The 23,708-nt window shown below is 45.1% G+C and overlaps 1 long non-coding RNA gene across 1 annotated transcript in view; it reads left to right on the top strand.

Annotated features, from left to right (window-relative positions):
- The window catches only part of LOC121669561, a 130,684-nt gene that overhangs the window by 74,590 nt on the left and 32,386 nt on the right, over window positions 1–23,708 (top strand). Inside the window, exon 4 of the long non-coding RNA XR_006017804.1 lies at window positions 4,385–4,557. This is a non-coding gene — a long non-coding RNA (uncharacterized LOC121669561). The remainder of the gene's footprint in view (window positions 1–4,384; window positions 4,558–23,708) is intronic.

Genomic DNA, 23,708 nt, shown 5'->3' with positions numbered 1-23,708 from the left:
CCAGTTACCACCTCATTTTATATGCTTCATAATAAGCTATTTGTAATGATCCATGCTTGTCGGAAGTCTAAATAACCAAAATATTACCATCTCACTACAGATAACTACTAAATATTTCCAGCAGCACTGAATCATCCTGATCCCTGGGAGAGCTATGTCCACATTTTCACAGAAACAGTTTGCTACCAGAAAATCCCTTTTCAAGAGTGTCCACTTTTGTCTTTAAACCCTATAGACTTTGGAAAAATTCATTTTGAGGGGAAAATGCTATTTTATTGGAATTTTTTTTACGCTTGATCCAATTTTCTTATTTTCCTCTTACTGACATGTATTCCTTTCACAAAGGGTATGTCTTCCTGTGTGACCCTGCTCATAGCACTAGCACCTTGAAGGTTGTGGGCATGCCCTTGTGGTACATGCAAGCTATTTTTCTAAAATATTAGAATGCCTAGAGTACTCTGATTAGTACCCATTCACCCTGTGTGCCACACAATGCCCAAGGATTCTTACAGTCACTGAAAAGACAGAGTTGCTCTTAGAAAGTGGTTCATCCTGCTTTGGGATCCAGATGACCCTTGGCTGTACCCATCTCACCTCCTGACACCTAAGGCTAAGGTATATTAGCCTCCTGCTTAGAAAAGGCCCTCAATTAGGCAGATCAGTTAGGTGCATTAAATGGCTTAGGCTGAACGTGGCTCAAGCACTTCTTTTGCTCCCCTGTAGTTTGGTGTTAAACCATTTCCCTCCTGTGCAAGCCAGAGACCCCAGCACCATTCCTCACACTTTAGCGTCCGTGTTCTGATCCGCCAGCCTGATGGGGTAGCTGCCCTCAAGGATTTAAAATGTAAGTTACTTACACTGTTATTTTATGGCATGACTTGGCATGATGTGACATCCCTGTTTGGCTTGAACAGGGACCAGTGGCTTGGACTGCCTGACAGACTGTAGTCAGAGACTAATGACTGCCTGCATACTGCTAGGAAGAACCCCCTGGGGCAGCAGGGGGACCGCTGCCAGCTCTGCTCTGAATTAACATCTTCACTAAGGAGCAGGCAGGCAGATTAGGCAGCCGAGGAAAGAAGTAACACCAACCCCCCCCCGGTGTTCCAGCTGCCTTTTGAAAATATCACGAGTAGGTTGTTCAGGTCGATCAAACAGATAAATAATCAAGAACCCACACTGTTCCCCAGGGGGTTTTAATGTTTCAGATGGATGTAAACATGGCAAGTTGTTATCAGAGAAATTGCAGAAGCTGAAACTGGACTGAAACTGTTTGTACACAGAAATGATCTCTAGAGCATACAGTTAGGATGTTTATAAAGTGATGAGCTGCTAGCTGCAATTTCCGTGGCTTCCTAAACAAAATGATGGGCTTAGGTAGAAAAATCACTGCCCTGCATATTCTCAAGCTGCTAAAACGAGGCTGCAGAATAACACAGTAGTGGAGGAAAAATGGGGGGTTTTGAGAGCTTCTTTGAAGCAGCTCTCTGGAGGAGGAACACATCAGAAAAAAACCCAGGTGACAAAGGAGCAAAAAATTAACACAAGATAAACTCTAAACTTGAATCTTTCTGGTTTTCTAGCTCTTCTTTTGCAACTGTATTTCAAATCCTGTAATAAAAAAAAAGCTTTGTTCCATTAGAATAACATTGTTTTTCTTCTTTAACCTTGAGTGGGCTTTTGAAGGAATTCAGATAACTCTGGAAAGCAACAGGAACACTGGGTTTTTAAAAATATTTCTAAAACCAGAAACACTTTAAAGGGTTTGTCTTTGCAGAATACATCATTATTCAATTTTCTGAAAAATGGGTCTTTAGAACTCTTTTGAACTTGTTGTTGTTTGTTATTGGTTTTTTTTGGTTGGCTGGCTGGGTTTTTTGCTTTCTTGGTCAGAGAAGGCCCAGATATTACAGTCAAATTACGTAACTTGACACTGGAGGGGGACACATGGCCCTCCAAAGGTGTGCTTGGAAAACCTGGTGTACATTTTTGAAGGGTAACGAATGGCAATACAAATTAACACAGGAGATAAACCAGGATCTCCTGTTGTTTGATCAGCTGTGCAGCACTGGCACAAAACACCAGCTCAGGAGTGTTGTAGCTGTCTTGGGCATCAGTGCCATTAGACAGGAAAACAAACTTTGATTGGAAACATCTTCAAGAAGTGCCATGTAGAAGCCTTTTGGATTGCTGTCTTGCTGATAGTACATAGGAAATCATGCTAGGCCTCCAGCAAATCAATGCAGAGCCTTTGCAATATGGTGTCCTGGAAACTTGGGCTCTTTTTGTCATTTTGCTTCCAGTTTTTTCTCTGTCCATGGTCCAGATACTCCATCAGCTATGGGTGTGTCCTTTCTTTGGGTTGTCTGACCAGGAAGTGTTCCTAAACTAAGTGTTCAGGGCTGGCAGTGTTTTGTAACTTCTTGAAATTATGCACATCAAATTATGATACTTAGGAAGCTGATGGTTTTTTTACAGGTGGTAGTCGGGCTGCTGCTCCCAGTTTTGTCAGATATTATTCTCACTGACTGCTCACATGTCATGCCTTTGCCCAATCCAGCCCTCCTTGCAGGGTACATGAGAGGTGTGGGGTTAGAGACTCTGTAGCCCCCACCTTTTTCCAAAACCTTCCTCAGGAAGATATGTACTGTAGGTTAAGATAAAGGAGAGATGCCACACAGCTGTTCTGCACCTATGAACCCAGGTCAGTCTCTGTGTATTTATTTTTAAACTGTAGCATTGTTTTAGCTTGACTTGTCTTCATTTTCAGGCAGAAGTGCAGTTAACATGACCTCTGTTAAAATGAATATGGGTGTTATTCATATATCAAATTGCACTCAATTAATGAAATCACTATGAAATAATGTCTTGAGTGATAACGGTATGAACTGGGGTAGCCCCAAAGTGATGTGAAATAACCATAGCAATAGTTAAGAATTCTGTGCTGTTGCCGTGGCTACTAGCCTATTTGACTTACCATTGCAGTGGAAGAATATTAGCCAGGAGACAACTCATTTCTGAGACTCCCACATGACAATAATACTTTCTGCCAAACCTCCCTCCCCCCCACCCCGCTGGATTGAAACAAGACAGACATCAAACTATTACTATTGTTGATTCTTGCAACGTGTTCCAAAGGGGAAACTAGCTTTTCAAATGTCATTAGAAGGGGTATTTGGAGAGATATTCGAAAGTTTTCACATAGGTTGCTCTTTTCTTAAAAAAAAAAAAAAAAAAGTAAATAGATTAGTTGTATACAAGAGAGACATTGTTAGCTTTCTACAGAAATTCTTTATCTTTTCAAAAATGTACACTATCCCTAATGGAAGTATTTTATCCAAAAACCTTAGTATATGTTCTACAGAACAGCACTGTGGTGCCCCTTTGAAATTCGGTCTGAACATTCCCCTTATCTCTCATGCATCTGAACAGGTGATCCGAGGAGCTCTCCCAAAGTGCGCTGAGATCCAGCAGTTCTTTAGTCCCACTGCTAAATGGTTCCTGTTAAATTACACCCTAGAAAAATGTCCAGTCTGCTCTAGTAGGTCAGAAATCCTTGTGGTTCTGGTGGCTTTTCCACTCTTGGTTCAAGATGCCTAGGAGGAAAGCTGTTAGCAGAAAGGCACCCAGCGTGTAGTAGGGAACCCACTCAAACCACTACCTGCTCTTGAAAATCTGGACCAGGATGTTTTCTTGCCTGTCTGAAAGGACTTTTCTTTCACAAACAAGTCACCAGTGCTTTGGACAGCAGCTGTGAGGATTTTCTCACATGACATTTGTAGAGACAATGTTGCATATATGTAGTTGAGTATATGTAGTTAATTTTTTTTGGCATAAGACCATGTGCATCACTGTAGCTATAAAGCCTCACAAAACTGCAGGGCTGAAGTTCCAACAGCAGCATTTTAGGGATTTGAAAGGAAGAATGAGAATAGCAACATGTCCCAGTATCCCAAAATTTTTACCACAGAAAAGTGTTGTGCTTCAGATGTTTTGCTTGGCCCAATTTGTGAGATACAGGTACACAGCCAAAGAGTCCTGCATCCCAGCAGTCTGGAGTTTGTATAGAAATGCCTCCAGCTCATGGGCATCTGCAAGGCAGCTACTGGAAAAGACAGCAGTCTTCAGCTCTCCCCTTTCTGACTGCTCCTGCTATGGAGACCTGTAGCTGAGGTGTTCTTTGCTCTGAGTGAGGCTGAAGCAGGTGTCTGGTGTGGAGACAGCAGCAGAAGAGCTGCAAAAACCTCCTCGATTAGCTGCTCAACATATCTAGTGCAACTTCTCAGGATGCCCAGATCAAGAGCCTAAAGACAGCGAGTACATTTGGATGACTCACTGAGGTGGGACAGGGTGGAGAGGCTAATCCCTGTCTACTCCTAAACAGTACAAAAAGGAAGATCCAAAACAAGCAAATCATCACCAACCTCCAAGGAGTCAAGGAGACGTGCTGGTGGATAGCTGGTGTCTCTCCTCCTTCGTGTCCTCGCAAGGGATCCTGGACTGGGCACTTGGAACACACATCTTGATGCCTGCTGATGGCCTGGCTGCTTGGACATGGTGAGTATACAAGTGTGGGGAAATAATTTTTACTTTAAAATGCAATCATTTCCCCCTCCTTCAAGCTCCTGCAGTGAGCTTTGCTGCACTGTTGCAACACTATTTCCTACATTTGTTCAAAGAGGAAAAGATAGTTCAGGACCCTGCTTTAACGCTAATGTGAGTCAGTCCAGTGTGCAACCTCGGTCACATCCAGTGGTGAATCCAGACCAGCACTCAGGGAACTTGAAGGAAGGGAGTAGTTCAGGAGGGAGCTGAGAAGAGAGGATCTGATAGGAGGAGGATAAAGCTGCTCCCAGCCCTTGAAGTGCCTGCAAGGAGGTGCGAAGGTGAGAGATGCTTAAAAGCCGGCGGTCAGGTCTCTGTCCCAATGATGGCTTGAGAAAACTGGGATGCTAGGGGTGGTCTCTGCTACAGCAAAGAGCGTGTCTGGAGCCTGCTGAGGAGGAAAGGCAGCTTGCATGTAGATTTGTGTTGTTGTTGTATAGCTGAAAGCATAAAGCAGCTCTCCCCTCACCCTGCCTCCCCTCCTCTTTCTCTGTCCCTTAATACATAAAAATAAGGATCCTTTATGTGAATAAAAGTAGAAGGCGCCTCCCATCAGCATGTTTTAAAAAAGCCAAAAATAGTCCCAAAGTCTCAACCAAAAGCGAACCTAGCCAGAATTTCTGTGGAAAATGTCTGTAGCTGAAGTGGAAGGGGGGAGGAATTCAAATTCTAACATGGGCTGCCTGTGCAGCTCGGCATTTCTCCTTGCCCCCAGCCCGGCTGCCTGCCCTACCCCCTTCCCTGCCGCGGAGGGGGCTGACCCAGCGCGGAGCCGGGACTGGGTTCTGGCCGGGCGGGTGGACCCCGGGAGGCAGCAGAGCCTCCGCTGTGGGCTTCCCTGTCCTTCGTCTGACAGTTCTTGGCAGCTCTGGCGCAACGTGTTGTTAACAGCAGTCCTAATTAATGGGGAACATGTGTGTGTTGCAGAAATCTTTTTTTTTTTTCCTTCTTCTGTTTGGTGGAAATACTGTAAAACTGTTTATATCCACTATAAAAGGGGCGGGGAGGGGTTTACTATCTTCCTATCCCAAAGGTTTCCTTTACCTCAGATCAACCCATTTTGGGAACAGGCACTTCTCTAATCCCTGGGTGCCTTTTCCTAAATGCTTTCACACATCTGCACCCCTCTGTCCTGCATTCCTGCCATACCATCATCTTGTCCTAATGAAAAATAGCAGACTTCAACCCTGCCAAGTCCCTCTTTTTTTTTTTTTTAAAGACAAAATCCTGTTTATCAAAAATAATTTCAGAAGTTTGTTGATTTTTTCCATTCATTAAATTAAATTTTTGAAAAAAAATGAAGAAACTTTTGCTTTCCCAACTGTTTTCCCTTCTTGAGTAATATGAAAACAAATGTTTATATACCATCTGTCAGCAGCATGTTCCACAGATGATCTGGCAGACTCATGTCTTCATTTCACCCCTAGCTCAAAAATAAGGGTCCCCTGTCACAGGTGACTTGTTCTCCAGCGCAAAGAGTATTTTGGTTGGCTTAGGAATAAACACAGGAAAAGGAAAGCAAAGCGAAGCGTAGATCTGTCCTCAGCTGGTGCTGAACACTGAGAGGACAACTGAGCCCAGTGTAATGCAGAATTTCTTTAGTGCCCTGTGAGAGTTGTAGGGCTCAGGGGACAGAGGTGCAGTGGGGCAGGGCTGTGCTGAGATAATGTGCCCTGAGTAAGCTGGACCTTGGAGCCCTTTGTGGTGCCCCGCTACGCAAAGCATGCAGACCCACAGAGTTTATTGCAGCCAGGCTTGGAGCAAGGACCACTTCCAGACCTCCCCAGGGTACACAGTGATGCTATAGGACACACCTGTAAAGCTGTGTGTGGCCCTTTCTTCGTGCTCTATCTATAGTGACACCTGTAGGAATCCTTTCACGGGGGGTGAGTAAAACCTAAGACATGGAAAGAGAGTCCTAATGAATCTGATCTTTGTAAGGGAGGCAGACATTCCTGCTCCCATTTTATAAATGTTGAAGAAGGAGAGAGAGACAAAAAGAAGCCCAGCTGGTGGAAGTTGGTGGAGGAATCCATAATGTACACTCATCTTTTGAAGTTTCCTACTGCCAGGATGAGGAGAAGCAGCTGATAACATTCTGGATTTCCCCAGGATCTGTAGAGGCTTTCACAGCTCCAGTAGTAGAGCATCATCCTTGGGTGGGTTCTCCTGCAGCTGGAAGGATAAGGTGGGCTCCAGGCTCAACAAACAGCACAAGGGCTGTGGAATTGTCCTTTGGACTTCAGGTTGTGTGCTTGTACTGGTAACTTGGAAAAAACCTGTCATATCCTGACGAGTCTGGAAGGAAATGTTATCCTAGACTGTAACCAGGTTCCTGAATGTGTTTGCCGAAGGTCCTGGGAGACTGGATATCAACAAAGAACAGCTGTCCAGTCTCTTCTGGAGAAGGACATTTCTGAACAGAGATGTGGGGAATACCTCTTTTGGAAACAGTGGCTTCATCCAGCTACTCCTTGACCTTTGATTGCCGTGGTAAGATTTTGGAGATGTATGGAGTACATAGGAGGGGAGCAGAATGATGAACAGCAATCAGTATGCAATTTTGGCTTAGGGCAAAGTTAAATCTTACATTTTCCAGGAGAATGTTATTTCTGGTGGTTTTGGTGATTTGCATTAAAGAACAAGTTCTGAAATTCCATAGATAACACTTTTTCCTACATTTGCCCCAAAAGGGGGAAAAAGGAGAAGGCCATTTGTAAAACCTTGCCCTTTGTTTCTTGTGGAAGACAGCAGAAAATTTGAGACCAAAGCATCAAATGTTTCACTTCTCATCAAACCCATGGAAATGTCATATTTTCCAGGTTTACCAGAGCCACAAATATGTTCACATAAGCTGATACTACCAGTACAGCTAATGGGCAGGTCCACAGCCAGCATTAGTTGGCACTGCCCTGGGGTATACTTGTTACCTTAGCAGCTTGCCAACCAGGGTATCATTTTCCAGATGATTTGCATGGATCTATGACAATTTGTATCCACTGAGGATCTGGCCAACTCGAGTGATACCCACCCAGCAGGACTCGCTTTTGCAGAGCTTTACCCTTATCTTCTAAACCAACCTGCTTGAAGTGACTTACCTTTATGTCAGGTCCTCAGCTGACCTGACATTTCCTCCACGAAATTATATATTTATATACATGACATTTCCTCCATGGCAATGCATTGTGTGACTTTGTGACATATCTGGCAAAGCTCCACCAAGACGGTCCAGTCTTGGTGAAACTCCAGCAAAGGAACATGGCAGTGGTATTTTGTTTTGCAGGATGAATAGAAAAAAAAGGGAAGTAAAGCAAGCAAGTGGATGAAACTAGTGGAATCCTAAGATGAAAGAAGAGATGGGGTCATTGCTGAATGACTATAACAGACCTCGGCTGAGGTTACTGATCTGTGACAACCTTGAAATCTTATAGATACTCTGTTTTTTCCTCACAGTCTGCCAAGACCTTGCTGACACATTCAGCATAAAAAAAGAACCAGCATACGCTGGTTTCTGGATAATCGTCCTCTAACATATTTAATGCCTTAGCATGCAGAAAGAGAAGGCTCCATCTTTTTGTCTTTTATGAGAAGCCATTTAGTCCTTCTTATCCCCTTTGGTTCCACAGACTGAACCTATCCAGTTCCCATCCTTTGTGCTTTCAGGCAAGGGGAGCTTTTCTAAGTGTGCTGTTTGTGCTGTCTTCAGGGCTCATCCCACCTCTGTTTAGGGATTTCTTGCCTAGTAAAGACAAGTCTCAATGTTTTCCTCAATTTCTTTAATACTTTCTCATCAAGAGCACGACAAACATTCGATCCTTCAGCAAACACTCCCTTCCCCTGTCCGGTTTGTACTTTCACATGCATGTAGTCTGTGTACAGCTTTCAAAGAAATACCCTTAACCAGCATGACCCTTTGTTGTCTGGGCACTGGTGACTAAGCAAATAGTGTTGCCAACTTCAGGTAGCATAAACTGCATTTGCTTTTAGAAGAGCAAGGCAGGAAAAGTTGCTGTAAAGTTGGGAATTAGAAGGTAAGAAGTACCACTGGTGGACTGAGAAAGCCACAGCATGCTAGCCCTCAAAAATGTCCACAGCCAAGCCTAGGTTCATCTCAAAGAGGGTAAAAATCCAAAATGGGTGGATCTGGGGAGGTGTACCCAGAGAGGACAACAAACCCACCCATTCTGGGTTTTCCCAAGATTGAGTGTCAAACCATGTGCATGCAGAGTTGGCTTCTCATCACCATTCCACCCAAGCCTGCCTGTTTCCCCTGGTGCTTCCCTCCTCTGTCAAGGTTCCTCTGCTGCAGCTGAGGAGAAGCTCAGTGGGGTGAGGGAGCTGCTCTTCAGAGTGCCATGCACACCAGGGGTACCTTTTTTTTTTTGCTGGACACCGACTTTGAGCTCCACATTATTTTTTACTTGAATTCTCTTGACAAATGACTGTTCAATCTAGGCCTCCCCATATCCCCTCTCTGTTTCTCTTTCTCTTGGATCTTAGCCACTATTGGGATTTTAACCAGGGTCTTTCACAGACATCTTCAAAGCAACCTGTTTCCATATTCAGCTTGAGATCAGTTGGAAGTCATTCTGTGGCCAGCCTTTTTTATGCAATCTCTGCTTTAGAGCATATTGCTTATATGTTTCTTCTTTGTGGGTAGAGAAAAAGGCATTCCTGTGATTTCTAGCCTGTGGTATCAGAGCTCGGTTTCTCCCTGCCAAGCACCTCAGGACTAGCAGCTGTCAGACATAACTTATGTCAGACATAAGGTTGCCAGTCTGACTCGTCCCACAGTGATCCTATAGCTTTCTAGGTACAGCATGGAGTACTATAAAAAATTCCCATATTTTTGGTATTTCAGCCTTGGTAAAACATTCAACTACTTTGTGCAGCCACCAGCTATTGCTTTTTATTTTTTCCTTATTCCGGTGTTCAGCAACCACCTAGCACTTTCATTGTCTTTAGACCATAAACCTATCTCAGCTACATCTCCTCCAAAAAATAGCAACAGACCTTGCAAGGGCAGATCCTTCTTTGAAAAGAGAGGCACAGGGCCCCTTTGAAGAGCCTGGCACATCCCATCTGGACCTGATTAGGGTGGTAGGAAGGGGCAGCACCCGGCATTAATAAAAGGTGGAAGAAGCACTAAGCAAGGTTTTTGGACGCCTGCATGATCTCCTATGAAGGAGGGTGTTAGGAATGGGGTAGAGGAAGAAAGCAAAAAAAGGTCTTTGCCGGCAAGAGGATGAGGGGTGGTACTGTGGGAGAGGTGTTTCTCTGAAAGCTTCCACAGATCAGGGCTGAAGAAGGCTATAGTCAGTAGAAATATTAGTATGTTGTCTTCCTGAATTCATATAGGCAGGTGAGAAAAGGTAGGGAGGAGATCTCCAGAAAGATGCCTCTCTGTCTTCCTCTACCATGAGAGAAAATATTTAGGGAGACTGGATAATATAAAGAACTTAAAATAAGGACGGGCTCTTCCATTATGCCTTTTATGCAAGTCCACAAGGTGAAGGCCCTGGAGGCTGAGCCACAGAAGCCAATCTCTAGGCAAACTACTTCAGGAAATTGTTGTAGGGGAGAGCTGAAGTGGCTGATGGCACAAGAGACTGCAGATGAATTTGGGAGATAACAGGAGATGTGAGATAAGTCAGATGTGTATCTTAATGCACACCAGTTGGGAGTTAAGTCACAGAGGATACTGAAGTACCATGTTACTGGATGTGGGCTGCCAGTGCTCCTCTGCAGCCCAGGGGTAAATCAAACTCTCTGATTTCCTGTGCTTAGAGGGAAACTTGGGACAGATGGGTAGGAGGGGTAAGAATTGCAGCAATTCCAGCAGCTTTGAAAACCAGGTGACCCAGGAGAATTTGAGAGAAGGCAAATTTCTAATCTCTAACCTATGTGATTGCTGATTTTCCTTCATAAGTCTGATTCAAACCTGCTCGAATTGTGTTAGCTCTTGTTATTTGTAGTTTGTAGCTTGACTTACAAAAAAAAAAAAAAAAAAGGAAGAAAAACAAACCCTGAGGAGAAGAGCAACAGACCCAAATCCACAACACATCAAGTGGCTGTGTAATAGCACATTGCAAATGGGTTCACCATGGGCTTGCAGATGACTTAATAGTATATAACGACCCACAATGCTCCAGTGACTCATTGCATCTGCTGTATCTGTTCAAACTCACCATACTGAGCAAGAGAGATCTGCCTTCAAAAAAACCTCTAATAAATTCTGTTGCTTTGAAATATCCCTGGTGCTTTCGAGAGAATCATGGCGTATCTCATGTTCTGAGAACACCTCAGCCCACTCTGTGGGGCTCTGGTGGGACATGCAGGCAGTCCAGCCTCCTTCAAGCCAGATTAAAACACACATTGAGCCGAGAGGGACTTGAGAGAGTTCCCTGCAATCTTCCCGAGGTGAGGAAAATAGATGATTTGGGATAGGAACATAGCTGAGGTGTATTTCTCATCTCCTCCTGCTAGCCAGGGGATGGGAGATTTGTTGATTCTGGGCACTGAGCAAAGAGCTGTAGAGCAGTCCCATGCCAAAGATGCCCCCATGCCTTGCATGTGTGAACCATCACCTGCAGGACTTCCCACTGCGTTGCTTGTGCTTGATTATGCTGGACTTTGGCTTTAGTAGCATTGTATTGGTACAGCCTAGTGCAAGCTAAGGTCCTAAATTCCCTACCTTCCTCTCTGCCTCATAAATCTATTTATATGTATTTAACTGGATGTATAGCAGCAACTTAGTGCTGTCAGTAAAATAATTGCACTGGTAGCATTAGTGGAAAGAGCACAAGTCATGTCAGTCCCACTGTGCTGTGGTGCTACAGACTCGTGCCCAAGAGGTAGGATGCCCTGATCTACAAGATCTTGGCCGTGGAAACAAACTTCCTAAAATCACTTTCAAATGGAATGTTTTATTTTTACAGCGCAGCCCAAACTCACTTCTGCCAGCTTGCTTTCTTCCCAGTGAACTCTTTAGATGCTCAGCTGAATGAATTATTGCAGCTTACCTCAGGTTCTTAGTTTTTACTAATTACCAAAATTGGCAATTTCCCTCTGATGTCAGCATTGCTTTGCCTGTGGAAGGACTAAATGAGGCCCTCAGGGTACAGTGCTCCATAGGGTTTAGGAGAGGGGGTTTTTTATGTTGCTTCAGTGAGGGTGTGTGAGAGGGCTTGATAGAAAGCTTTCTAGCTCCGCTCTCTTTGGTTACTTTTTCCATGAAAGGTAACAGATGGTCATTGTGACGCGAACGTTATTCCAATATCCACAGAGGAGGAAAAAGGACCAGCATGATCCAAACTTACAGGTTAGTTTATTTTAAGTTATTTTGTGACGTCAATAGGCAGTGATATATATAGCAAAATATTTTTCCTCCTTACTGCAGGGCCTTTAAAAGGATATCTTTGTTGTCTTAGTTGCCATAGCAGTGACGAACGTGGATATATATCCATATGCACATGTATACGTGTGAGGAGGGATTCCCCAACCCTAGGGTTGATTGTGTTGGCTTCTGTGCTTGTATTTCCTTTTTCTTCCCCTGCCTGAGGTGCTCCAAGGCACTAAGACAGCTTGTGAAACATCCCCAAGTTGGAAAATGAGTATTTTCAGTCAACCATCTTGAAGCGTGGGCCTTATCATGTGTTGCAGGGCTCTGTTATTCAGCGCTTATCTCCAAAAACAGGTAGCAAAGGCTGGGCAGAGCAGAGCTGCTGCACCCTCCTCTGGTGCCAGGTGATTGGTGTGTGAAGGAGATGACAGAGATTTGCGGTGTGATGGGGCTCCATAAATAAATTAGGAGGCTATTAGTAGTAAATGTGCTGTTTACTATTTAGATGGGTCCCCATGTGCCCAGATTGTTCTGAAAGGCCTTTCACGTATTTAGCTCATCCTTCACCTTGGAATAGATTTTTATCTCTGTGCTCATGTTTCAAAACTGTTCCTCCCTTTCAGCAACCTACTAACATACTCCAGAGATATTCCCTCAGTGGTGTCTGTCGCTGTTCTCCCCTGCATTTTCCCTGCCCTGGGCTCTGCATCCTTTAAACAGTGGGACTGTGATCCAGACCTGGAATGGTCCCTGAGTGCAGCCCTTGGGAAGTGAAACACTTGCAGAAAGTTTCTTGGTCTCCTTCGGACCAAGTTCAGTTGTCACCTAACTAGAGACCCCTGTGTTGGTGAAGGGAAAGCATTAATACACAACACCACCCCAGAGAGCAGAAGTATTGGAACCTGGAAACCTGAATCAGCCTATTTTTTGGTTTAAAACTCTTGCTTGATAATGTTTTTATTTCCCCAGTGATTTTCATATTGAAGCTTTTTCACTTTACCTATCCAAACCTATGCTTCTGCATGCCCACAGCCAGCCAAAAATCAGCTTTTCTTTTTTTGCCTGTTTTTGTTATTACCAACAAGTAAGATGCTGGAATGAGAACTTGGCTGGCCATTGTGTTGATGACAAATGAAAGAGAAGCAAACACAGCTTGCTTGTCTGCAGCTACATGGGTTCAGCAGGGCTGGCAGTAGTAAAGACACATTATTTGTTGATAAAACATCCAGCACCAAGCTCTGAGAAGGAGCTGAGATAGTATCTCAGTGCAATCATCTGCCTGTCCTGCCTGCACCTTTGGAAATCCCAGTTTCTTGTGCTGGCTCAGCCTGGAGAAGTCATAATGGGGCACAGTTCCTGCCGGGTCAGGTCAGGAGGGATGCTCCGTGAGGGCTGTGCTACCTGACAGGTAGCAGGGGGCAAATAACAGTGTGCCACTTGCAGCAGTTATGTGGATGTGTATGCATGTTCAGGCTTTGTCAACGCAGCTGGTGTGTCCACATCCACCTTTACACATATATATGTGTATAACATACACATATATATGTATAACACACACATATGTATGTGTATGTCCGTGTACGTGCCTGGAAGGGCCATGCAAGGAGTGAAGGCACCACGTGCCCCAGTGTGCAGGGCAGCTACCTGATGCTCTCTGAGTTTTAATCCCACCTTTACCAGTTCTCTTCAGGGTTCTCTCCTCCCCTTTGAGTCATTTCACCGCTGAGGCTGAGAAGTCTTCATGCTGTCCTTCCATGTGTGTGCATGCCCAGTGCCCAGCATGGGAGGCCTTGCCCAGAGATAAGTTAACAGCTACTGAGGATGCTGCTGCCTGAAGGAATTTGAGGAACAGCCTCTAACAAGATTTTGGAGCAGAAGCAAGACCTGTCCTCTTAGTGGTGCAGTGGCTCCTGGAGTTAAGGATTCTTAGAGCAAAACAGGGAAGAAAAATGTCACATACTCTGTTTGTAAGAGTCCTGCCTCTGGCACAGCAGAGGTTTAGCCCCTGAAAAAAAAAAAAAAAATGAGGTGCTAGTGTCACACGCAGACATTCTCTTGATGCTTTGGGCTACACTGGTCATAAAGGACCCTGTGACTGCATGCAGTGCAGTACTGCTTGCAAAATGGTGCGTGCATGTCAGGCTACAAAGTCAGGGGATTGCCAGAAAGCTCGACAGCCCTCTGAGGTCAGGGATAAACCCTCATCTTACTCAAGCAGTCATGACAAATGCATGCTGGGGCAGAGGTGCACCTCGGGGCAAAACCCTGATATTTCTTATGCTTCAAGAGCACAACTTTGCATTGTCACTGCTTAACAGTGCCTCCCTGGGTAGTAGTCCCTTTGAGGCTGGATGTTGGGGTGCTTCTGGTGGGTGATGGGGGCAGATTGTGCTTCACGGTGCATGTATGTCCCACGAAGGGATGGTAGAATCTGGCATGGTGTCTAACGAAGCTCTGTGGGAAGGGGTGCTGGAATGCAGCATGTATCAAATTCTCATAATTATGGTGGTAGCTAGAACAGTAGGAGACAGACTTGGACCATAAAGCTGGCAGCCTAAATAGCCAAGAGGCGCAGGATGGCAAGGAATGTGGAACCATGGAGGGGAAACGTGACTTTCCAAGGTTACACGGTGGGGTGGTGGGATAGCCAAGAAGAGTGGCCTGACTCCTAGGCCACTATCTTAGCAACATGACCACATTCCCCTCAGTAATAAGAGCCATGCTGAACCTTTGCCAAGAGCCGTCTTTGCCCTGCTTTGAATGGTCACCATTTTTGAGGGTTTTTGTGCAGGGAAAGGAGTTGAACAGTAAATAAACCCATTATTTTCTACTTCTAGAGGTATTAAAAGCAGCAGTGTTGGAAACCAGCAGTATTATTGGTTTTCTTCACTGCTCCAAACCTTCTGGGAGGCAGAAAATCTTCACCTCTGCTGGTGTTTCTTCTAAAGCTGCTGTCTCTGCTTTGAAGCATCCCAGTTGCTGGGTACTTCTACAAGACAGCTTTTTGCTTTTTGGTTTGCTTACTAGACTCAGTGGTAGAAAACAGGACCATAACAAACCTGGCTCCTCACCGATTTAAAAAGTCAAAGCCCTCCATTGTGCAGCAGTAAGTAGTCCTCATCCCATCCATCCATCCATCCATCCATCCATCCATCCATCCATCCATCCATCACTTGATAATACACAACAACGACCTCTACCTTGAAAATAAAGCCTCAGACCCTCTGTTACTTTTACATGAAGATAAATAGATGGGTGTGGAGTTTACGGATGTTAGGAACACTGGTCCAGGCTCTGAACAACAGAGCCTTTTTAATTTCAAGAGCTGAATCTACACAAAATGTTCACAATAAAGCCCCAAACTAGGTGCAATAAACCTAACACCAGCCAAGTTTGAAAACCCAAGCTGAATTGCAGGGAAGCCCAGGGCCAGGTTTCCAGTCAGCTTTGAAGCCACAGTTTTAAAGAGGCTCCTGATCAGGATTTTGATCTTCTCACAGGCTGTGCTTCAAGCGATTTCCACCAGCCAGGATTTGAGCTCACTGCTGCCAAATCCCAAACCTGCTTGAGATGGAGCAGTGGCAGTGTCCAGAGACGAGTTTCAGCCATTCCTAGCACGCAGTTTGGTGTAGGACTGGTGCCCCAGGGAAGGTGGTCTCAGTCCAGCCAGCAGCGTGGGCAGGGCTGAGTGGCAGGCAGCTTCCCCTATAGATTGTAATGGTTTCATTTTCACTGGGTTTCAGCACTTGGCATTTTGGGCTGAATTTCACGCCAAGTTTTAAAATCCAAGAGGCCCACAGGTCTTGTGGACATGCAAAACCACCAATGTAATGAAAATTGGTTTAAAATTGATTTAGTTAAAAAAAAAAGAAAAAGGAAAAAAAAAATTCGAGCCACCATGTGGAAACATTTAGAAGAGTCAGTTATGAAGTTTAACCAAATGGAAGTAAATGCCTTTGAATGTGTCCATACAAAGCACTGGCACTGGAGAAAGTAAATCTATTTACCATGAATTTTAATTAAACCAGTTGAGCTCTTGTTTAATAAGCAGTATTGAGTAAAATTTAGCAAAACACTGATACCCCTGCTTAGACTTCCAGAAATGCGTCAGTCTCCCAGTCACCTTTGTAAACTTTTCCAGACACTTTATGTAATTTTTTGGGGGGAGTGGGCATTGGTATTTCAGTACAGGTCCTTGAACATATTTACTAAAATGTCTAGGCACCACTGATTTCTAAGAGGATCTTATGCCTTTGAGGATCTTGGCTCGCAGACGTCATGCTGGTTAATCTGAGGAAAGGTTTCTGCCCTTCTTGGTCAGCTGAAAAACTGTGACTGGACTGCAGGATCCTAAATGACTTAAGTCTGGTAGCAATTTATTCTATCTTTAAGGTTTTGAGGCTGTGAAGGATTGTAATCAAAACACATAGGGCAGGGAGATGCTCTGTAATCCCAAGATCTCCAGCCTCTCATGGGCTTGTGGAAATCATCTCCAGGCTTGGCACTTAGTGGTCCTTGCTTGATGTTAAACCCGTTTGGTCAATGCAGACCATCAGGTTGAGTGAATATCTTTATTTTGGATTGTTTCTGTGCAGACTGGGTAATTTCCTGTCGAATAAAGAGCACTCAGCAGTCCCTGTACTAGGTTTCAACACGGCAAAGAGCCAGCTTCAAGTTTCCAGGTAGGTTGTCCTGACAGCGGCATGGAAGAGATTTGTGGCTGATGTTGCTGAGCTCTCACAGCAGCGCCAGTGATCTTTGTCCCACAGTTGTTTTGTTCTCTGTGTTGTGGTTCCTTGTTGGGTTTTCTCCCTTGCCAGTGTTGTCCTGCAAACCCTACTTGCAGTGCCACGAGTGCAGGGTGCTTCTGCTCCCCATATTTCCCTTCAGCGTCTGCCCATGTGCACAGCTCTGCACATAAACACAGCAGTCTCAGAAGGGATGTGATCAAAAGGCTTCAGAAGGGCTCTACATGTTATGAAATGTTTTGAGGCTCAGAGCCCAAAGAGGGAACTCCATCATGAATTCCCCATGTATAACTAATTTGGGAAAACGGATTAAAATGGGACAGAGCCTCTTGCTTTTTCTCCCCCCTCCTCGATGGCCCCTTTCAGAAAATTAGGGGGCCCCTCTCCAAGGAGAAACTGTTGAAAATTGCACACTGCTTTCCTTTCCCCTTCCTCCTGAACATAGCCAGAACAGCAATATACATTTCTGAGGTTTGGCAGCAGCATCTGAAAGCATGTTTTTTTGCCAGAGAGGACTGGCTGATGGGGGCCAAAGTGCATGTGGGTTGGGGGGACACTTAGGGAAGAGAAGGGAAGGCACCTGTACCCTCTCTTCCTGCCACTGCTATTACAGATCTTATTCCCACCATTTCCCAATTGGTACCTGATGATCATGTTTTTTCTCTGGATTGTATCATTGGCTGCTGGAATGAGACCCATCAGCCGAGATTTGTGCCTGAACTTCAGTTTCATAACAAAAGCAGAGACAGTTGTTCTTGCGACAGACCCCTCTTGGACTGAACAAAAACATGTACGACCCATGTGCAGTCCATACAACCGATAAAAACGTTAGCTAAGCTAGTCCAGAGCTAGTGATGATCCTGTTTTATGTTAAGCTTTCCCCTGCTGTAACATCACTGCCTTCCTCCTCCCAGCCCCATCTCTGTCGTCTTCCTGCATGATGCAGCACCAGCCCCAGCAGCTTGCTGAGAGCCCCCTTGGTCTGCTTTGGTTCTGGTTGCTGTGATGTCTAGACTGGAATCTGGTGCTGCAGTACACACACATGTTTTTAGCACCATGCTGAAGTCTAATGATGTCATCTCTTATGGCTCAGAGGAAGAAATTTCCATTTCATTTCAGATTTTTTATGGAAAGATTTGAAAAGATTGGAAGGGGGGTGTGTGGAAATTTTGATGCCCAATGAATCTGAAACTTGAAGTGTTTTCATGGCTCACAAGCTTAAAAGCTCTTCCTGCACTTCCTCCTCTGCACCTTTCTTTTCTTTAAAAGAAGAGAGAGTAAAAACAGAAGAAAATAAAAGAGTCTCTCCCCCCTCCTGAACAGGGCTTTCAAGATATCATAAATGAAACTTTCTCTGAGCATTTTGTTAGTGTTAAAAACAAAAGAGATATTTAGTTAGAAAGAAGTCTTTATTTGACAGGAAGTCCGGACTATTTCCCATTATTAATATTCATTTATGAGCACAAACCTGTCTTTTTCTGTGCACGTTTGTTGTGGAGGGTCTAGGGCACGCCCAAAGCCCGTGCAGCAGCAATGTGAGCTTACAAATATTTCCTTATTGTCTGTCATCATAATTAAGAGAATAAATATGTACATTTAGCTTGTCACCTTCCTCATCTTGGGATGGGAGGAGGCATTCATGCTCCAGTGATCTCTTGCCCCATGGTTAAACTCTGCTAAACTTCCTCTGCCAGTCCACAGCAGCAGGGTAGATGGAGCTATCCCTGCTGCTCCCAAAGTTCAAGCCCCCATCAGAGGAGCTGCAGCCATCAGCGTGGGAGAGGAGAGAGGGTCTGCTGTTATTCATGTTTTTACATGGCTGGGTTCCACTTTGGCAGACGGGAGAGACTGCAGTCTGAAAGCCGTGGGCTGATAAGTGGTTTTTGAGAGATAAGATATGAAAGACTCAGTAATTCTGGAAGAGAGTGTTGAGTAGTTCATATGTGTAAGTCCTGATGTTCAGTAGAAAGAGCTGTTCCAACCCTTCAGCTGAGAATGTCTGCTTGCACGTGTATGGTCTGATGTTCTCATGGCACTGGCCAAGCAATGTGGTCCCCAGGAGCAGCAAATAGAGCACTGAGTTCCCTGTGGAAACCACAGGGTTAATGCTCAGGTAGTGTCCCATTTCCATTTTGCTTTGACAGAAGTTTTCCACTGATGAGAAGAGGAGGATGCTTTCTGATCGCAGAAGCTGCATGCCTCTTGGTCTCAGGGGCTGCCTTGCTGGTCCCAGGGGACACTAATTTACTACTAGCCCATTAAATGCTACCCATGTGCAGCTGGTGTGGATGCCTAAGTCTTCCAGAACACAAAGAGACTCAGTTATAGACTCCCTGATTTCTCCCCTGAGTAATGAGCAAGGTATCAAGTAGCTCTCCACTCACATCTGATGGAGCTAAGGTGACAGTGGCCACTGCAAGGCAGGAAGAGGGTTTGTCCCTGTCTCTAGTGTCAGGCTTTGGAGCACAGTTCTGGTATTCGGGTACATAAGCTGCTTACCAGCAAAGCTGTGTGCATACACCTATTCCAGAAAGTGCTTTTCCTGCAGAGGGAAGGCTTGTGTCCAGAACAGCTGCACCAGTTAACTGCTCTTGAACATGAATCATCGCTGAAGGAGGGCTGCATTTGACTAGAAGCGTATCTTATCAGCAGCCTATGTCTCAAACATGCAGTCACAGGGTAAAGGCTGTTTGAGTCAGAGAGAAACTCAGGGCCAGGTTCCCAGGAACTGTCAATTGGGGATAGCTTCCCTAAAATGGATGTAGCTGTATTGATTTAAATAGGGTGGGAATTTAGCCCTGAATATTCTGCAAGTACATGAACTGTCATTGGCCACGATTTTTCCAAGGAGGCACATCATTTTTTATCGTGAGCAAGATCATTGCAGACAGGGAAACAGATAAGCAGTTGGATGTTCCTTTGGGCCATGATTTTTGAAATAGATGCATTGGTTCATCTAACATGGGCTTGCTTAGTTGGTGCTTGAATAGAAACAGAAAACACCCATATTTAATGAAGCCTCTTCAGAACCAAACTCCCATAATTTATCTATTTGTCTCTAAGAGGAAATTATATGTGGGGCCCTTGGGTATTTTAACTGGTAAGCATCACCAGGCTTTTCGTGTGTGCTCAAGGGCAGGTTACCATTCACCTGGAGGATTTAAGTGAGGCAGTGGGGATCCCTCTCTTCTCTGCAGGGTTGGATATCCCCCAAGGGGGCCTTCCCAAGCTTTGCCTGCTGCTTGCATGCACAGCCTGCTGACTCTGCTGTCCCCACTGGCAGGATGGTGACCCTGGCAGGGTGTGTGGTGGGCAATGGGGGGTGATGGCCTCTTGAGCATGCACTGGTTTTGTGTTGGTCAGTCACATGTTGGTAGTGGTTACTCTTTACCCCTGGGGATGCCCTGCTGAGAGCCAAGCAAAGCATGGTAGGTTCATGTGGGAAAGAGATGTGTCTGTAGGAGCTAAGGCAGGAATGGTTAAAATGGGGTGGGGAAAGACCCTTGGCCTGAGAGTGATCTGGTTGTTGGCAGTATGAGCAGCTTGTGGTGCTGTGTCATTGTGTCCCTGTGCAGCGGTACTCTACCTACCTCCTAAAATCCTCCTCGCCTGCCACAGAGAAGCATGACCACAGCACTCTTCTGTTCCACATTACAGCCCGGGATCCACCTCTGGTGCCATTAGCGTGCATTCCTCTCTCTGATTCACAGTGGCATCTCTCTCTGCTTCTTATTCATTACCCAAACATCTTGGCGAGCAGCAGCCTGTTAGTGGCTTTGGTCACTTGGCACAGGCATTGGAATCTCATGGTAAACCCAGAGACACTTTATGGAGGTGTAATATCTTGGTTTTGGTTCCCATTGCATTTTTCTAGCACAGAGGCCAAAAACACATCAAAGAAGTGAGTCTGGCAGCGAGCACCAACCCTAAATTCATTACACTCCAATTAGGCTGTTAAGAAGAGATAAAAGAAGCAGCAAAACTGAGTGTCCTCCTCAATTTCTGTTTTCTGAGGTTACTTCTCTCTTTTGTGGTCTGGGTCCCTGGGCATCTTAGTCCAGCAGCACCAGTGGTGGTGTGTGCTTAGGGACAGCTGAGGCATCCTTCTCATTAAAGCCATGATTGGATCAAAGTGCTTTAGACAGTCCCCGAGGAAGAGGGAAAGGTTTCTCTTTTTGTGCCTCCCTTTGGGACTAACAGCTTTTTCACTATTCCACCTCATTGTCCTGGTCCCCTTCTTCTCTCTGCAGTTTGTGATAGATGTGGGTTCCTTGCTGCAAAGCATGAAGGCCAAGACTTTGGGCAGCTAGGACAATGGGCACTGTCTCTGCAGCATCCTTTGCTTGGATGGAGTGTCTACAGCTGTCCCTTGGTCAGGGTCATTCCTCTGAGAACAGGAACAAAGCAACAGTTACTAAGCTATAGATATCAAGAAAGAAAATCAGTAGCTTGGTTGCAGCTTGGGGATTTGGGTGATGAAATATTGCATTCCAGTATCCCCTCTCAATGGCTTATTAAATTGGCAGATCTCTCTCAATTGTTTGTCACTGCTTCCCATGCCACCAAGTACAGGAGCAGCCAGGGCTTGAGTGGCAACAGCACCCATGGCAAAGGCTGCCCTTGCAGTTAGGTCTTGGCAGAATTAGTTGAAAATAAAGTAATCTTTTTTCTATTTACCAATATTTTATTTGTGATCTAGATGCTGAAATAATGGTAAAGTCTTCTAGAGAGATTCAAAAACAGTTTTACAAACAAACAAAATTGCATCTTTCAATGAACACTGATTTTTGCTGTCGAAAGTAGTGGCAGTTTTTCTCCACACCTTGAAATGTGAAAACTCCCTATAGTCAGGCAGAAAAATGAGGATTTCCAAAAACATTCACGAGTGATTTGTCCAGTTCAGAAAACCTGATAAAACCTGTGAAAATTTCTTGACAGCTTTATGGATAACACCGAGTCTATCCTCAAATGGATCTGTCTTTGAGGGGTAAAGAATATTTCTGCTTGTTAATGTGTGCTAAAACTGCCTTTTCATAAAGAATGGAAAACATCACAGTAGGGCCATGGTCTCTCTGTGGGACCATCTGGGATGCCTAGAACTTGACTAGGACAGGGAGGTAAGGTCATCAGTGGTCCTCAAGAAAGTCCTGCATGTAAATGATGCATCCAGATAAGTCTCTCTTGACTAGAGGGTGTGTGACTGTGCCTCAGCTGCCTGACTTTTTGTCAGGGCACAAACCATCTTCTCCTGTGCATGTCCAGGTAGTCATGGGAAGGAAACCTGTGCACATGGGCTAGTCTTCAGTCATGTCCTCTCTCCTGGATGTCTCTGGTGGCAATGACCTCAGGCAACGCCATGGGATGTGTCTGCCATGCAGTTCAGATACAGCCTCAAAACACTCATGTCTGAGTCAAGGGACATTCTGTAATTTCTGAATACTCTGTGACAAAAGGGTCAGTGCATCAAAAAGATCCAGTGCATGAAACATGTTGGGAAACAGTTTGCTTAATGGCTGGGACAACTGTCAGTTTGTCAGATCTTATTAAACAAAGGAAATGAACGATCCTTCTCTCTTTTTCTTTCTCATCCCTTCCTTTACTGTAGCCTCGATGACAAGAGCTGGCTTTGTCTTCACTAGGAGAAAATGGGGTGGTGCATGCTAAACTTCTTCTGAGTAACAGGTAAAACCAAACTAAAGCCGTAATTCCAGAGAAGTTACAGGACATTTTTTGCCTCATTTTTCAGGTCAAGAAAACGCTGTCTTTGGGCTGGCCTGTTAGCTCATCTGAAAATGTGTAAGCCATCCTGTCTTTCCAAGGCATTTACTTGGTGTCAGCCACACTATTTTGTCTTCATTAATCTTAGCTGATGCTCTTTATTCCCAGTAAAGATCAGTGTCTTTTGTGCTTCTGGCTGGAGACCACAGACAGAGGCACCACAGATGCCAGCAGGCATGCAGGTAATCCTTCTCCCTGCAGCCTCAAGCAGCTCTTTCCTCTGCACCACAGGAGGTTTGTAGAGAACCTGGGGTTAGGCTCTGGTGCCTAAGAAGTGGGGAGACCTGTGCTCCCAAATAATAGAAAGCAGTTGATATCTTTGGGGAAGCCAGCATCAGCAGTTTCCTGTTAGCTGGCTGACAAGGGAGGAAAAGGCAGCAGGAAGCCAGGAAGCCTCAAAGGGATCCCTCAGCACAGCTCAACAGGGATTTCCTAAGCTCACCGCAAAGCCACAGGGGAGGACAACCATTCAGATGCTTTTGATTCAGCACACTGTGGTCCAAATCCCACTCCCTACGTGTGCTTTTTCCAAAGGAGCGCTGAGCTCCACAGTGTGTAGGGCCCTCCCCTATCAGGACTGGCATCTGTGGCAGCGTCAAGGCTGGAGGAAGGGGGCTTTGGGGTGCCTTTCTCCTCACTGAGGAGGGAGCAGGGTTCAGAAATGGGATTGAACACTCCCTTGGATGGCTTGTGATATGGTGAGTATCTCAGGTAGGACAGGAGCTGATAAAGGGGAGAGGAGGGAGAAAACTTACTGCTACTCTTTGTGCCTAGGGCCCCGTGAGGAGCTAATATCCAAAGGCACACTTTTCTCGCTCGTGCCCTGGTCTTTGCAGTGCCGGGAAAGGATAACTGCTGTGAAGAGGCACCAGAATATGTTCTGGGTGGGTGGGGGCCCTAGACTCTCATGTGAGCAGGGGCATTTCCCCATCATTCAATTTGTTTCTGGCTCTCTGGAGTCTGCAAGATAGGAAAGAACTTCTCTCTTCCACCCCACGATCTTTTTGTCTTTGAAGCTTTCAGCTTTGTTGTTGTTGTTGTTTGTAAAAGTGGTCTCTGAAGGATGTCCCCTCCACATTTACACACATGATCAATAAAGAAGAAATTTGGGTTTGGCTGGAAATTGCATTCAAAACCTCTCCCTGTGGAGGAAGATGAAAAGATTCCTACTGAAGGTTTTCACCCCTTCTGCCAGGAACTGTAGTTCTTTGGATTCCCTTAAGTGATCCATCAAC

Source organism: Corvus kubaryi, unplaced genomic scaffold (genome assembly GCF_017639235.1).
Source record: "Corvus kubaryi isolate FWS band 111438036 unplaced genomic scaffold, C.kubaryi_AGA036_p1.0 37392, whole genome shotgun sequence".
Lineage (NCBI taxonomy): Eukaryota > Metazoa > Chordata > Aves > Passeriformes > Corvidae > Corvus > Corvus kubaryi.
This window is presented reverse-complemented; position numbering and strand designations above follow the sequence as displayed.